We start from the raw sequence: 18,631 nt of genomic DNA on the forward strand, positions 1-18,631 counted from the left end.
TCTTCTTATGCACTTGTTCCTTTGGAACATTAAAAAGATGTAAGCCATGTTGTTTGTACACGATTTTGTTAAATAAAGTTGAAAAAAAAAAAAAAAAAAATGAGCGGCTTTGCACTTCCTGGAATTTTAAGACGTCAGTCTGTATCATGATGCACGTATCGTTGAAAGCACGTATCGTTCCTCTGCAGTTCCTGTTCTCAGCGAGCAGCGGGTGCTGCCGCGAGCCCCTCCCCTGCCCCAAAGTACTCACAGGCGGTCACAGCTTCGAGCCGCACACGGCAGTCGCAGGCAGCTGCAGTCAGGGAGGAGCAGAGATGGGAAATTTCGATTTAATCAGACATTTTTATATTAAAAATGCGTATGGCAGAAAATACTCAAGACAGGGTGTTTTCCTGTCATGGACTTCACATATCTCTGCCCTGGTTAAAAAAGCTCAGAAACGGCTGTATTTCTTAAGGAAACTTAAGAAAGCAAAATTCCCACGCCAAGTTCTTGTCAACTTCTACAAAGGAGCGATTGAAAGCATCCTGACTGGAAACATCACAAACTGGCATGGGATGTGCACGGCCCAGGACAGGAAGACTCTGCAACGAGTGGTTAAAACTGCCCAAAACATCATTGGAACCCATCTACCAAGCATCAGTGATATCGGGAAGGTGAGGTGCCTGCGCAGAGCCAAAAGGATACTAAAAGACAACACCCACCCCAGCCACAGCCTGTTGCCATCAGGCAAAAGATACAGAAGTATCCGCTGCCGTACCACCAGACTACAGAGCAGCTTCTTCCCTCAGGCTGTGAGACTACTAAATGCACCATCTGCACTTCTCCATGTTTAATAATTTTATTTTCTATACAATCAATTAATCAATCAAGAGGGAACCACACTTTAATTTCATTATTCAACCTGTTGTATAATGACCAATAAACTTCCTTGTATCCTTGTATCCTTTCCTCAATGAAATCTTAATTCCAAGAAGAACTTGTAGTCCAACAACAATCCTCTTAAATAAGGTGCTTAAAACAAAAAGCTAAAGATATGTGGCACTCAAAAGCAGCTGTGAGGCTCCGTCGAGCCAAACTTCTTCACTAATTAACGAGCCAACGATACTGCGCATTGAAACACAACTGAACCTCTTTTAGACACAATTCCAGAAAATGTCAATCATATCAAACAATACTATGTTTATAAAAATAATATTTCGTAGGTTATAGTAAATTTGTAGTTCTAAAACATATTTAGCGTGTTTTTTACTCACTTTTTGTCTCTCCTACGACGTTATTCCTCTCCTACAGCGTCCATTACAATCACGTGCAAATTGCCAATTATGCAAATTAGGCGATGGCGTCATTTGGTGAGTTCTAGCGACTTTTAGGACAGCTGTTAGCTGCCGATTCTTTTGTTGCCCGAACCCGACCCGACCCGACCCGACCCGACATTTTGGGGTCGGGTCGGGCCTAAAATTTACGTGAATTGGGCGGGTCGGGTCGGGCTTCGGGTTCTGTGGGGCATTTTTTTTTTTTTTTTTTTCTAAATAAAAAAATAGAATTATGTGTTCTGTTATTGATTATGACGTTTCATTTTTATGTGACTGGTGGAGAGAGTGAGAGACTGGATTGGATTTGGAGGCTAAACTTTCAGTGACAGACAACCAGCTGTGCGAGCGCAGCGCAAACAAGAGAGAGAGAGTTGCAGCAGTATCTCGCTGTGCTGGCAGACTCGGAGCAGGGACGGTTTTTGCTATGTATTGACCCGCACATGCCGCGGCACCATCAGTCGGCATCAGGCGGGCCGGACGCGGCACCGTCCGATACCGCGCCCACCCGTCAGGTCTGCCGGATCTGACAGGTGAGCTGCCTGATACCGACTGATGGTTCCCCGGTGCCGCGGCCGACCGGCTTTTTTTTTTTTTTTTTTCGGGCTTTATCGGGCTGTCGGCCCTATAGTTCGGCTAATTAGTCAGGTTGGGTCGGGCCTCGGGCTGGCCCAGTCGAGCCCGGGTCGGGTCGGGTCTTAATTTTCAGGCCCGATGAGAACTCTACCTCTGCTTATGTAATACATTGGATAATGCAAGAATCATTGAACTATACGGCCAATTGTAACACAGCCAATAGCTACTTTCCTTACTGAGGAGTTGGCAACACTGCTCCCCAGGCAACCAACTCTCAAGCCAGCCAACTCAGTTTGTTTACGCTAGGGTTACCCTAACCCTAACCCTAAAAAAAAGATCCCTCCGGGGAGGAGGCCATGTGGTTGTTGTTGCCTGACATGTATGATATTGTCAGACACACCCCGCAACAGGTATGCTAGCTTAGTGGTCTAATTAAGTGACTTGGGGTATTTTTTTTAGTTTCACACCTGGTATCGAACCCCGGGGGGATATTTTTTTATTTTGAAGAAAATAAAGCAAAATATGGAGTAGATTTCTGATCCCACCGTTTCACTAAACCGCATGAACCCCCAACAAGCTAAGTTGAGCAGATAGTTAGCCAAGTCTAGAAAATTATAAGAGAGATTTAATAATAGTCATTCAGGCGTTTGCGAGGTCAGCTGCGTCCCCTCATCGTGATTAGAACATCTGCTGTTGCCACGAGAAACGCCCAATGTTTACAAACAAAGGTCACAAGTTAACACGGAAACTAGTTAATCCGTAACACCGGCTCTCTTCCCCCTCCTTTGTTTACGTTTGCACCGCTTGCGCTTCCTCCTCTCCCTGGTGGCTGCCGGTGTAGACACAGGTAAAACTCCGTGCTGGCGTAGTGTGTCCACATCAAAGCAGAGTGCCTCAGTTCTTGCAGCATGCTTTACCCTGATGTTTAGTAAAGTCTCACGGCTGTAGGTTATGCAACCTGAGCGTCTGGGTTAAGCAAAACATCTGAAACATTCACTTTCGCTGATCCCTGGAGGGGCCGCTGCGTCCATGCGTGCTGCCATCACCATAGCAATACAATCCCGACTTCGTCTGTGGTTTGGGATCGGAGTCGGGCTGAAGTACATACGGTTGTTTAACATCACGCTCGGCGGTAGCCATGACAATCTTACATAAGTTGATAACTTGCTTTCCACAAGTTTTCAAATAGTTACTGTATCTTGTTGGCTCCGTTTTTCTCTCACTCTATTGTTTACGTCCCAGAATGCATTGCACAGTGAACTCTCTCTATCTTCCCCTGTTGTCACTCTCCGCTTTAAATTAATTAAAATGACTGAAATCACAGGAAATGTAATTTTGTAGTTACAAGTTGTCTTGATTTCTAATTTTCCCAGATTTCTGCCGTGGGTCCATTGCGGGACAGGACACGAAACATGTTACCTGGAACCATAGCTGTCAACATTGGGATTTGAAAATAAGGGAAAAATTTCGCCACCCTGTCGCGGGCTTTCCCACCACCCCAACCAAGCTCCTTACCCCTTACTTTTTTAGAGAAGTGTACAGATACTTTAAATTACCACTAGTAAACCACTTACAATACAAACTAAAAGATGGTTTTCACAGCTCCCGCTTCCTGGAATTAGGTGGGCATTTTTATTCCCTGTCCTTTACTGTTGGGGGAAGTGATTAATCAGCTCTGTCTGATCATTGTAGGCTACTGCAGTCAGGCACATATGATAATCACTAAATCCAACAGTAGAGTACATGATAAGATAAATATGCTCACCTAAATTCAGGAAGTAGTGCAGCAGTGGAAATGGTCCATTACCTGCTTGAGATTGAAATGGTGTGCATATTCCTGCATTATGAAAGCACAAAAGGGCATTTAAATAAAGCACATTTATTCATTACATGCTCTTTTCATTTGACATATATACAATTATTCATTATATGCTCTTCATGTGACATTAGTTGAACGGTAGCAAACAGTAAAACAGTAGCAAAGTAGCTTTTGTTTTCTTGGCAGCAGGTGGTCTGTCGTTTTCCTCAGCCATCTTCACCGCGTCAAAGAGAATCTGGACTGCGTCTAACTCACCTCGGGCAGGCTTGCACTGCCAGTTGTGGAGTTGTCATGGTGATGTTTTGAATCTCGCGACTATGTTCAAGCGTAATTGGGGCGCTGCCGCATTGTACTGCCACCTGCCAGGTCGGAGGGGAAATGCGGGAGATTTATGGGAAAATCATCTAAACGGGTAGACAGCGGGATGGATGGGTAAAATACCGGAGTTTACCGGGAAAAACAGGATGGTTGACAGGCATGCCTGGAACATCCTGTCACACATTTTGTGATAGTGTGACTCATTCATCAAATAGATGAACTGTTGGGAATGTGGGCGGGGTTGTGTGTAATCTCCTGTCATTCTCAGCTGATGTGAATGAGCGGCAAGATTGGGACTGGCTGCTTATTGGTCTGCTGCATGTCAAGCCTTCGAGTGGACCACGGTGATTGGGGATTTTAAAAGGGAGTTTGGCGGTGCGCAGCAGGCTGACCTGGGGAGAATCAATACCCCACAAACCGAGACAGCGGGGGAGATGACGGGTGAATAGCGACGGCGTGCGAGGAGCCAAGGGTCCAACGTAAGCAGTCTGCTGAGCAGTACAAGGATGGGGGGGATGAGGAACTTCATAAAACGCTTTCGATTTCATGTATGAAGCAAAGTGAAAAGCCAGTGGCAAACGGAGTAAGTGTGATCCCAGATGGGAGTCGAGTTTGTTGCTGAACCCTGTCTGTTGTTTGTGCCAGTTACAGGACCGAGCATGGACACCGACCAGCTGTATACTGCAGGGAGGTCCGAAAGACTCCCCTTACTATGAGAGCAGACTTCTAACTTTTTAAGAAGCAGTAAGCTGAAGGATAGGGTGGCCACATCGACTTATCAGCCTGAGTGTTAGATGGGTGCCAGTGGAGCGCAACTGTAAATTGTGATTCTATTGTGATTATTTGAATTCTGAATTTGTAATAAAAAATTTTTATACTTGATTTCGCCACTGTCTGTGTGATTTCGGGAGATCTAAGAACCTAGTCTGTGAGTGCCTGTGGTAAACCGGGCACTTGTGACATATGCACTTTCATTTTGTGGTACTTGCATTAATTTGCTGTGGGTGTGGTTTGTATAGGTGCTGTGCGCAAAAGTCATGTGGCAAAGCAAACCACAGACATGGACATCAATAAACATGTCACCTGATGGTTCAACTTGGCATCTGACCGTGGAGGTGGTTGTAGGGACCGCATGATACGAGCACAGGTAACACGAGAAGCAGCTCGTATTTAAATGATGTGTACTACTGTTACCACTGTTTGTGTTACTGCCTTGCAGTGTACATGATTATACAGTATAATGCAGAAGGTCATAGTTTGAGTGGTCTGGTGTTTAAGTGTCCCTGGCATGCAGCCAGCACCGTATTGATCGAAACTGGGCTGAAAGGCAGGGGCGTGTCTAGAATTTTTTTCTTGGGGGGGCAAGGTAGGGGCACAGACTGTGGAAGGGTGGCACACTGAAATGACATTTTTTTAAAATGCCCCACAGTCTTAGATCATAATAAACGGTAGGCTGAGGTATGAATAATAAAACTGTTTTATTTACCCAAATAATACACAGAGCAGTGTAGCATCCAACATTTAGAAATCTTATCATACTGAGTAAAATGTTATTTGTTTCTTTGAAAAAAAATCCTGCAGAAGCGGGATTTGCTTCTCTAGCGATTCAGGATGCAGTGACTGATACCTTGATCACCGTTATCTGCAGCTTTTTTTTTTCTTTGAAATGATAAAGGTCTCAATGTTTTGAGTCCTTTTCATCCTGCTTTCTCTCTCTCTTCTCTCTCTCCCTATCACTGTCTGCCCCTGACGAAATCATGCATATTGTTTGGTTAGAAATAACATTGTTAAGTCAGAAAATCACTTTCCTTAAACTGAAACACACAGGATAGGTATCACACGCAATTATATCATCCTTTAATGATATGTTACAGTAACCTCAAGCTGTCGTTTGCACATGTGTGCAAAATAAATCTTTTTGAAGACTGAAAACAACATTTAAACGTGTATTATACAACACGTAGATACGACCGAGCAACCTGATTGGTCAATCAGACGTTTAGAATGTGCTCAAATGAGCAATTGAGCACGGCTAGCCGAGTTCCCCAGTAAGTTCCCCAGTATGTTTACCAGTAAGCTTGATTCCAATAATTTAACAATATGTTCAGTTATTTGTTTTAAAAATTACTTTTTTGTTTTGTTTTGTAAATTACTTATCAAACAGACCTAACAATTCAGCTACCAATCAATGAGCAGTAGTATGCATGTGATAACATAGATTGAAAAATAAGCCGAAGTGATACCTCTTCTATGAATAGACAAGCTAAGCCAGTGTGCTGCTGTTAGCCAGTGAAAATAGAGCGGAGTGGCGACTCTTCACGTTGTTACACAAGCTATGTCAGTGCGCTGCTGTAGCTGGAAAGTTTCTCAGCCTTTTGGACTGTACGGTGCCGGTACAGCTGTTGTAACTTTTTTCTTGGTGGTGGTGGTGCAGGTGAAACGACTGGAGGGGTTGTGCTACCCAGATTTGCTTCCCTCCAATTTCAGGCCTGTCAAGCCAGGCCTCGCTAAATTTGCATTCAGTGAGCTATCGTGTTACTATCGTTGTAGTCATAATATAATAATGAATTGTTTCGGGAGCTTCTCATTTAGCATTTGAAGTAGCTTTACGGATTTATGAAAATTAAGACCTGTATAAAATTATTTAAGATGTAAATTCTGTGAATTTAAGTCTTTTTAAGGCCTTACAATTTGATTTCCTAATTCAAGACTTTTTTTTTAGCCTTTTTCAGACCCCGCGGACACCCTGTGTTGTCAATTTTGATCTATTTGGCGACATAAGTTTGGATAAATGGCTGAACGAGGAAGACAAGACAGAACAGATAAAGTCAAGATACGCGAGAGTGACGAGTAAAGAGCTGGATCAGCTGGAGAGGTCAAGAAATAGATAGATAGATACAGTGGCGGTTCTGCCCATGTTGCCCCCCCCCCCAACCCTAACCCACACACACACACACACACACACACACACACACACACACACACACACACACACACACACACAACGAGAACTTCCCAGGCGGTACCACTACCGGTGCCCCTCCAGCCGCTAGAGGCGCCCCTCTCAGAGCAGGGGCCCTGGCAACTACACAAATACCTTAAAACTTACCTTAAATAAAATAAATCCCCCCTACCCATCCTTAAAATGATAAATAAAATAAAAAATAAAATAAATTCCCTACCTATTCATGCCCTTAAATGCTGACCGCTGCCGCGCCCACCCTGTCAGGTCTGTCAGGTCTGCCGGATCTGACAGGTGAGCGGCACACACAGATACCTTTGATGACAGCCATATACCTTTCATTATAAATCAACTTTTGTTCATACGTGGCTGCAGCAGCACAGCGGACAATGACACTGACAACATGGTTGATTATTGACTGCGCAGTGCGGCTATTCGCCGGTAATCGTAGCATCAGGCGAGCCTACCTACTGGTTTACATATGCAACAATACATGTGTATTTGCTTAGCCCCCAATATTAGACGAGGGTGTTCTTTCAGGGCATTTTCAATGGAACAAATATCGTCTTATACAGGGATAGTTTTTGCTATAGGCAGTGTGGGCAACCGCCCAGGGCGCAATCTACTTGGGGGTGCACGAGAAAAAAAAAAATCGCCAGTTTTCTAGACTACTGTATTGACCCGCAATATGCCGCGGCACCATCAGTCCGCATCACGCAAGCCGGCTGCGGCACCGGCCGGTACCGCGCCCACCTGGTCAGGTCTGCCGGATCTGACAGGTGAGCGGCCTGATGCCAGCTGGTGCCGCGGCCGGCTCGCTTGATGCCGCCTGATGGTGCCGTGGGGGTGGGGGGGTTGGAGTAGTAACATGAAAGGGTGCAAGCCAGTAATTGCGCCTAGGGCAGCAACATAGGCAGAACCACCACTGGTCTTATATTCAGATTAATACGGTTATAGAAAACTGCTTTGCAGCGCTGATGATTTTTTTTTTTTTTGGCGCTCGTAGATGGCTGCAGCATGCTTTACACCATTGCATCCGACGCTTTGCATTGCACTTGGTGATGTGTGGCTTGGCTGCAGCTGCTCGGCCATGGAAACCCATTCCATGAAGCTCTCTGCGTACTGTACTTGGGCTAATCTGAAGGTCACATGAAGTTTGTAGCTCTGTAGCAATTGACTGTGCAGAAAGTCGGCGACCTCTTTGCACTATGCGCTTCAGCATCCACTGACCCCTCTCCGTCACTTTACGTGGCCTACCACTTCGTGGCTGAGTTGCTGTTGTTCCCAAACGCTTCCATTTTGTTATAATAGAGCTGACAGTTGACTGTGGAATATTTAGGAGCGAGGAAATTTCACGACTGGATTTGTTGCACAGGTGGCATCCTATGACAGTTCCACGCTGGAATTCACTGAGCTCCTGAGAGCGGCCCATTCTTTCACAAATGTCTTGTTTCACAGTCTGCATGCCTGAGTGCTTGATTTTATACACCTGTGGCCAGGCCAAGTGATTAGGACACCTGATTCTGATCATTTGAATGGGTGAGCGAATACTTTTGGTAATATAGTGTATGTGGTGCGGAGTTCAGTAGGCGGACAGCAGCGGGGAAGAAGCTGTTCCTGAGCCTGCTGGTCCTGGAACGAAGATTCCTGAAGCACCTCCCAGAGGGGAGGAGGGCAAACAGGCTGTGGCTGGGGTGGGAGGAGTCACTGACAACCCTGTGCATTGTGTTGACCTGATGGCAGGGAGTGGAGTACCGGTGATGCGCTGGGCAGTTTTAATCACCCTCTGTAGCTCTTTCCGGTCTGTGACAGAGCAGTTGCCATACCAGACTGTGATGCAGTAGGTGAGGATGCTCTCAATGGTGCTGTGGTAGAAGTTCAGGTGGATTTTCTTGAGTGTCCTCAGGAAGAACAGACGCTGGTGTGCCTTCTTTATCAGGGTTGAGGTATTGAGGGACCAAGAGAGATCCTCAGAGATGTAGACACCCAAGAATTTGAAGCTGGCCACGCGCTCAACCTCCGCTCCAGTGATGTAGATGGGGTTGTGAGTGCAGCCATTGGTCTTCCTGAAGTCCACTATGAGCTCCTTGGTCTTCCTGGTGTTAAGGGCCAGGAACCACAGCAGGCTGGTAGGCTGATGGATGTGATGTAGGCTGATATGTAGGCTGACTCATCGTTGTTGTTGTGTCGTCTGCAATCTTGATGATGGTATTGGAACCATATATCGGTGTGCAGTCGTGGGTGAACAGGGAGTAAAGGAGAGGGCTCAGACACAGCCCTAGGCAGGATTTAAGATGAGCCAAGACTAGCCTCTAGAACAGTGGTTCTCAACCTTTTTGGGGTCCTGGACCCCTGTACATTGTTGATCGACCCTGAGAACTCCCCCACCTGATCTGGGGGGTAGGGGTGCAATTTGTTAGAAACAACAGGAACTGCATTTTAAATTGAATTATGGCATTTAATTACTCTTTGAGGCAAATAAGAGCTTTCAGTTGTAACTTCCAGAACAAAACAACTTATGTAGTACTTGTGCAGTGTTTCCAGTTTTCTTTTCCCACAACACTTTCCTAAAGATGTTTCACAATAAAAGCATTATTAAGAAATGAATGGTGTATACCCACTGAAACGCTAGGGGGCTCATAATTTGAAAAGGATGCAGATCATGTTAAGTTTGTATTAACAGCGTCATGCAGTTATTTTAACAATGCAAATGGGAGTGAGATCTCTTTTTAAAATACAATGAATTAGGGCCTGCTCACATTAGGGCCGTTTGCTCCGTATCGTGCTAAAGCAAAAATGCCCCCCTCCCCAGTCCCCGGCTGGCCTGCACTCACATTACCTGAAGCCCAAACGCCCCCAGGCGTGATTGCCCCGGGTCGCATGTCATCACATTGAAATACGACAACAGGCATGTTCCAACATCATCATAAATCAGTATAGTTCAAATACATTCATCATGTCTACCTTTTAACTAAAAGACGTTTTTGTTCATTTTAATCAGACATGGGATGTTTATTTACCTTGACAGTTTCGGAGGTAACGTGGTTATACGTGGTTGCAGCAGCACAACGGACAGCGACACAAACAACATGGTTGATTATTGATTGCATAACGCGGCCATTCGCCGGTAATCTTCCAAACACCGGTAACCATGCCAGAGCGGGAGAAGTGTACTGTATTCAAGCACGGAACGGAGCGATCACACTAGTCAAATAATCCGGATTTTAGGGGCAAACGTGCTTGGGCGCTCCTTACACTTGTTACCTGTCCTGTTACCCTCTGCAGTTTAGGTAGATAAAGGTCTCAGTCACATTTGAGTAAAATAATCTTATTTCTATAAATGTCATAGAATCTTTTTGAAAAGATATTTTATTTTCACGGACCCCTTGCAATTACACCATGGACCACTAGGGGTCCGCAGACCCCCGGTTGAGAAACACTGCTCTAGAAGCTCTTCATGATGATGGGGGTAAGTGCAACAGGGTGGTAGTCATTTAGGCCCACTGGGGTGGAGTGTTTAGGCACTGGCGCAATGGAAGTGGTTTTAAAGCATGTAGAGACAACAGCTTATGCCATTGACAAGTTGAAAATGTCAGTCAAGACTCTGACTCAGGGAATGCCATCAGGACCAGCAGCTTTGCGTGCACTGATCTTGGTCAGTGCAGCATACACATCAGAGGGGGAGAGTCTGAGGGGTTGGTGGTCTGCAGGTTGTCCCTGTTAAAGCGAGCATAGAAGTTGTTAAGCTCATCAGAGAGGTCACTACAGTGACTGAAAACTTTCTGGAGTGGCGCAAGGTGGTGACACAACCAAAAGTCCCAGAAAAATGAATAAGGGACAAACAAACTTAAAAACATCTGAAACAACATAGCCTCACAGCAAGCTGTCACCAAAGACAAACTTCCTCAAAGACAATCTGGCCCCCCTTCCTAATTGGACTATTCCATTCCACAGGAGACAGGCAGCCAAGAGAGGAAAACATAGTATTATAGTTTACATTTCCATAAGCACCATGACATAAGTGGGGAAAAATACCATTAATACACATCAGTGTTCGAAAACACTGCACCTACAAATACATAAACCTAATAAAACAAATCTTGTCTAATCTTTTCTCTTACTGACTAAATTAACACAAACCTAATCAGTGGCTCCACCCTGTACCCAATTTGGCACAGGTGGCCTGACTCAGCTGATGACACTGACTGAAACTGGGCAAAAACTCCCTCTGCCAGAAAATAGTCCCCTGGGGAAATGTTTGCCTTACACAGGGAATTATTGGGTCCATGGTTTATCAATGGCAATGACATTCAGAAGAAAACCTTTATAAGTTGGAAGTTTCAACCAAAATTCCTAATTTCAAAATTAAGGTATTCTGATTACATCTTGTGAAATTTCATTAACCCAGTATAATTTGCAAAATATAGTTTGCTGCAGTGTAAAATGTGTGTAAATTGTAGTATAATGGGCCAAACATTCAAAATCACCGCTATGGTCCTTAAGCCTCTGTGCTGGAGGGACACAACTGCTGCATTTTGATAAACTGGTGAAAGTGAAACCAATCTGACAGGACTGACAAATCTGGTATCTGGCATCATTCACTGAATGTGGCATCTCCTAGGCCCTGCCATCCTATCTGTCTCCATTTACCTTGGTGCCATTATAAAATCATAGTTAACAATTTGTCTCTCTCTCACCCTCTCCACCCAACCGGTCGAGGTAGATGACCGCCCGCCGTGAGTCTGGTTCTACCTGAGGGTTCCTTCCTGTTAAAGGGGAGTTTTACCTTGCCACTGTCGCCAAGAGCATGCTCAGGAGGGTATCTGTTGGGTTTCTTTGTTTATTTGCTCTGTAATTTGTAGAGCGTGGTCTTTACCTGCTCTACCTGTAAAGCACGATCAGATAACTTTTGTTGTGATTTGACGCTATATAAATAAAGATTGATTGATTGATTGAACAATTAGGCATATTTATTTATGTGTTTGTGTTTTATGTATGGCTCATTCCATGTCATTTCACCAAATGGCCCACGCACTTGGGTCTCTAAAAATTCTGAAAAATTCACCAGTTGTTCCTTATTTATCTAATAGGCACACTGTAAAATTTTAGTTTGCTCAGATGGATACTTTTTGAGATATAGCCAATTTAGTGAGAGGAGTATGTGTCGATTTTGGTGCGAAATTGTCCTTATTTTTCCTCCATTTTCAGGTGTCAGTATCTCAGGAACTACACCACATAGGAAACTGAAATTTGGTACGATAATACACCTCCACCTACTCTCTCAGAATATACAAAAACATCTGTCACACATTGTTACGTCCGGCCTAGGGGAACCGAACGCACATGAAAAGATGCTCCCCTCTTTCCCCACTCCCAAGGATGACCAAGGCCACAGTACTGCAGTCCAGCAAAAGATCATTTATTTTAACCAGCAAAATGGTAGCATTGTCTTCAGGGTGAATTTGGCTCAAAACAACAAACAAAACAATCTGCCATTAAATTTAACTTACCTATTCAAAAGTAAAGAAAACAAGACAGGTCTCTAACCTGACTCCCTACATGTATAAACAGGAGAAAAAAGGTTAAACAAAAGAGCTACTCACCCCTACAGCTACCTGGACTGCTAAACAATCTATAACACACAATCAAGTACAACCTCACACACAGAACAGCAATGCCTGATACAGTTGGGAGTAGGGCCAAGAGAAGAGGAAGATCGGCTCAAACGGCGGCCATTTTATAGCAGCCCCCACCAATCACCATCCACCAACCAGCAGCCAGCTCCAGGATAGACTCCAATGTGGTAGCACCACCCTGAGGAGAGGAGGAACAACAGCACCTGGAGAGAAAAAATCCCTAAGGATGGTAACACCACCCTTGGCAAGGAGGGATAACACCACAACAAAAATCACAGCAATAAAATTGACCTATGACCCAGGGTCATAACACCCCCCCACATAAGAATAAACATTTACTCAAAGGAAATGTTTGACACTCTAAGACCTAGACAGTGCATCAGCCATGACATTTTCTAAGCCTTTCTTGTAACAGAGGTCAACATTAAAGTCCTGAAGCAACAAGGACCAGCGCATGAGGCGTTGATTGCTATTCTGCATTCTAGTTAGGAACACGAGTGGATTGTGATCAGAGAAGACGACAGTTGGCTCAGGGTTAGACCCAAGGTACACCTCAAAGTGTTGCAATGCCAATAGTAAGGCCAAAGCCTCTTTTTCAATAGTGCTGTAATGTAGCTGGTGCTTTTTGAGCTTTTTGGAAAAGTAGCAGACTGGGTGATCAATGCCACGCTCATCCTCCTGTAGGAGCACTGCACCAACGTCAAACACACTGGCATCCACCTCCAGCTTAAAGGGACGCTCAAAGTCTGGGGCAGTGAGTACAGGCGCACTACAGAGAAGAGCTTTAATGGCCTCAAAAGCAAACTGACACTTCTCTGACCACTGGAAAGGAATTGTTGGGCTTGCCAAGCTTGTCAGTGGAGCCACTACATCTGAAAAGTTCTTACAAAAACCACGATAATATCCAGCCATCCCCAGAAAACGGCGGAGCTCATGGCGAGTTTGGGGAGCTGGGAAATCTACAATAGCCTGCACCTTAGCAGTCACGGGACAGACACATCCTTGTCCCACCATCTTACCTAGATAGGTAACAACAGCCTTCCCAAACTCACATTTGGCCAAATTGAGGGTTAGGGAAGCTTTACACAACCGATCAAAAATCTCAGAGAGGGTTTTCACATGTTCAGTCTACTTGGAGGAGTAGGCCACAATATCATCTAAGTAAACCTCACAGTTGCTCACCCCACAAAGAACCATGCTCATGAGCCTCTGGAAAGTGGCTGGGGCATTTCTCAGACCGAATGGCATAACTGTATACTGGAGGAAGTTGTCAGGGGTAACAAAAGCAGATATTTCTGACGCCCTGGGTGTTAACGGAACTTGCCAGTAACCTTTTAACAGGTCCAGTTTTGTTACAAATTTGGCAGATCCGACTCTGTCAACACAATCCTCCATCCTGGGGAGCGGAAAGGAGTCGGGCTTGGTGACGGCATTTACCCTACGGTAATCCGTACAGAAACGTGGAGTTGCATCAGGTTTTGGAACCAACACACAAGGGGAACTCCAAGCACTGATGCTGGGAACAGCTAAACCATTCTCAACCAGATAACTTACCTCCTGCTGCATCAGGGCCCGTTTGGCCGGATTTACACGGTATGCGTGCTGCTTTATAGGCGTGTGACCCTCCACATCAGTATCATGCCATAAAACAGAAGTTTGACGGGGATGATCAGAGAAAAGCAACAAATTATCCTCAATCAATTTAGTGATGTCTGCACAAGAGGAATCAGACAAATGAGCCAAAAAGGACTCCAAATCACTTAATACCTCCGAATTTTTTAGACGAGCGGCTGGCAGCAAATCACTCTTCTCCGACAGCCCATCACTGGAAGGATGATATTGAGGAGGAGCAGCACAAACGGACACCACCGGAGCAACAGGAGGAGGAACCTGAGAATCAGTGACTCTGGAGACATAGCGTTTCAACATGTTAATATGACACTCTGATTTTTCTTCTGCGATCTGGGGTTTGCACAGCATAGTCAGTGTCACTGATTTTTCGATCCACTACATATGGACCGACAAACTTGGACTGAAGACTGGAACCAGGTAAGGGGAGCAACACCAGGACTTGATCACCTGGCTGAAAAGGTCTGCGCACAGACTTCATGTCGTAACGACGCTTCATTTTTGTTTGGGCCTGTGCCAGATTTTCACGGGCCAATTGACACACATGACGGAGACGCTCATGGAAAGTACTGACATAATCTAGCAATTTATGTTCAATTTTGGGTGTCTCCGACAACCATTTTTCTTTGAGGAGCCGGAGAGGACCGTGCACAGTGTGACCGAACACCAGATCACACGGACTAAATCCTAAGGATTCCTGTGGAGTTTCTCGCACAGCGAACATCAACAGAGGGAGACCCTCATCCCACTCCCTGTTGGACTCCAGACAATATTTGCGTAACATGGATTTTAACGTCTGATGGAACCTCTCTAGCGCACCTTGAGACTCTGGGTGGTAAGGACTTGACTTAATGTGTTTAACTTTCAACTCTGTCATGACCTGTGAAAATACCTTAGACATGAAATTTGTACCTTGATCTGTTTGGACAGTTTTTGGTAAACCAAAGGTTGTGAAAAACTTAACGAGAGCTTTCAGAACAGGCTTGGCTTTTAGAGTGCGTAATGGGATGGCGTCAGGATAGCGGGTGGCGGTGCACATCACTGTCAGAATGTATTGGTTTCCAGATTTAGTTTTGGGCAGAGGGCCGACGCAATCAATCAACACACGCTCAAAGGGCTCCCCAAGCACCGGTATGGGATGTAGGGGGGCCGGCGGGACAGGTTGATTCGGCTTCCCAGCAATTTGACACACATGACATGAGCGGCAATATTTCGCCACATCTGATTTTAACCCTGGCCAAAAGAAATTACGTAGTACTCAGGAGTATGTTTTCTTAATGTCAAGGTGTCCTGCTAAGCTGCAGTCATGTGCAAGGCTGAGCACTTGCTGTCGGAACGCTCTCGGGACAACCACTTGGTTCACCATATTGACCTCACTGGAGTCGGGGCTCCATCTGCGCATTAACACACCTTTATCAAAAAAGAAAACAGGTGACAGGTTATCTTCAGTGGCTACAGCAGAGGACAGACAGAGAATTAAAGATGAGTCATTTTTCTGAGCATCAATCAACATTTTTCTGGTCACATTCAAATTCAGCTCAGAATCAGCAAGGGACAGATCAAACTCATTCACACATGTTGGCACATTCTCATTTTGTGTGGACGTAACTGAAGTGGCAGGTTCACTCTCATCTAAAGTAGACATAAATGACTCAGACAGATCCACCACATCACCAAGTTTAAGAGCCTGTGCGCGCGTCACGGCGCACACGGGAAACACATTTGGCACCGTCAAGACAGAGGGGTCAGAAGTGGGCACATCAGAAATAGGCACATCAACAACTTCAGGTGGAGGAAACACTTTTCCCCCGGCCAAATCATTTCCCAGAATAAATGAAACGCCACTAATCGGGAATCGTGGGAGCACGGCAACTTTCACACATCCCGTCACTAGGGGGCAATGCAAGTGCACCATATGTAGTGGGGCCCGAAGTACACTCATTTTAATTCCCCACACCAGCAAATCAGATTCACAGGCAGTTTCAGCTGAAAGTGGCAGAACATCAGTCAACATAAACGAATGATAGGCAGCAGTATCTCTGAGGATTGTAACAGGCACTTTGTCTTTTTCCTTTCCGGTTAAAGACAAAAAACCATCAGAAACAAAGGGCTTGAAACGAGGATCAACCTCCACATTTAACTCAGGCTCAGATACAGGGTCAGACTCAAAATGTATGGCGGGTGGAAGCGCAGTCTGAATAAAACCCACACCAGCGGGAGCTTTAGCGCTTTTGAGCTTCTCTTTTCTTTTAAGAATAGGGCAAACAGCGATCACATGTCCTGGCTCATGGCAGTAAAAGCAGTTGCGGCTCTCACCAGCTGCTGGTGACGCTGTTTTGCGTGTCAGTTTTGGCGACCTATTTTTACGCTCAGGTATATGGCTTGAGGTACTAGGTGCTGGTGGAGAAAACACGTTTTTGTGAGTTAAAATAAACTCATCGGCCAGGACTGCGGCTTTGGTCACAGAGGACACTTTTTGTTCATTCAGATAAATCACAATGCGTTCCGGTAAACATTTTTTGAATTCTTCAAGAAGAATTAACTCTCTCATCTCCGCCAGAGTTTCAACATTGCAGGACTGACACCATTTATCAAACAACACGCTCTTGTCGTGCACAAACTCAACATAGGTCTGGTTGGCAGTTTTTTCACTATTTCTGAATTTTTGTCTATAAGCCTCAGGAACAAGTTCATAGGCTTGAAGCACAGTTTTCTTTAGAGTTTCATAATTTAAACTTTGTTCAATGGACAAAGTTGCACATACTTCTTGGGCTTTTCCCACAAGCTTACACTGCAACAGCAGTGACCAAAATTCCTTGGGCCATTTTAAAGCAGAAGCTATGCGCTCGAAGGCGCCAAAATAAGAGTCAACTTCAGACTCACGAAACAAAGGGACTAATGCTATGTGTTTGCTAATATCAAAACCAGCAGAGACAGCACTCTGAGAAGCAGACACACGGGTGGAGGACACAGGAGCTCCCCTCTCAGGCTCCAGAGCTCTGATACGGAGATGCATGGCTTTCACTTCAAGCTCCTGTATCTTAAGTTGCAAACGAAGATCCTCTGTGGAAGTTTTCCCTACAGCAGGATCAGAGGTCAGACCAGATTCCACACCAGTGGTGAACACGCCAGCAGCCTCCGCGACTTTCGCATCCACCATAGGTGCTTCTTCCTCTGCCTCACTCACAGCTGCTTCAGCCCCTTTCATGGCTGCAGCTGACAAGGGCAACACACCTCTCTCCACCAAGTGTTCAAACAAAGCCTGCTTGAGCTCTGCTTTCCGGTCACTGCGAGACACAGTAACATCATAGCTGTCAGCCACCGCAAACAAATCTGCTTTTTTACATTTTTCCAATTTTTCCCAAGAAGGATTGGCCACAAAATCCTCAACTAAAAACTCCATATTTTCCCCACACACCAAAGAAAACTGCCAACCAGTAGAAGGAAATACCCACCAAACTTACCACTAAACGAAGCGCGAAAAGAAGCGGACGAGCCCCCAATTTATGTTACGTCCGGCCTAGGGGAACCGAACGCACATGAAAAGATGCTCCCCTCTTTCCCCACTCCCAAGGATGACCAAGGCCACAGTACTGCAGTCCAGCAAAAGATCATTTATTTTAACCAGCAAAATGGTAGCATTGTCTTCAGGGTGAGTTTGGCTCAAAACAACAAACAAAACAATCTGCCATTAAATTTAACTTACCTATTCAAAAGTAAAGAAAACAAAAGACAGGTCTCTAACCTGACTCCCTACATGTATAAACAGGAGAAAAAAGGCTAAACAAAAGAGCTACTCACCCCTACAGCTACCTGGACTGCTAAACAATCTATAACACACAATCAAGTACAACCTCACACACAGAACAGCAATGCCTGATACAGTTGGGAGTAGGGCCAAGAGAAGAGGAAGATCGGCTCAAACGGCGGCCATTTTATAGCAGCCCCCACCAATCGCCATCCACCAACCAGCAGCCAGCTCCAGGATAGACTCCAATGTGGTTGCACCACCCCGAGGAGAGGAGGAACAACAGCACCTGGAGAGAAAAAAACCCTAAGGATGGTAACACCACCCTTGGCAAGGAGGGATAACACCACAACAAAAATCACAGCAATAAAATTGACCTATGACCCAGGGTCATAACACACATCATAACTGGTAGGCATGCCAGCCCCTCAAAAATGGAAAAAAAAATTACGTGGGTTTTGTGGTCGACCATGTTTGGGCCTTCAGAAAACAAGTGCCCATTCTGTGTGACATTTTACAATTTTTCAATTTTGAAGATAATCACACCAAAATTACAATGTGCCTATTGGATAAATAACAAACAACTGGTGAATTTTAAGAATTTTTTGAGACCCAAGTGCGTGGGATGTC

The sequence above is a fragment of the Myripristis murdjan genome, chromosome 6 (genome assembly GCF_902150065.1).
Source record: "Myripristis murdjan chromosome 6, fMyrMur1.1, whole genome shotgun sequence".
In the NCBI taxonomy this organism is placed as follows: Eukaryota; Metazoa; Chordata; class Actinopteri; order Holocentriformes; family Holocentridae; genus Myripristis; species Myripristis murdjan.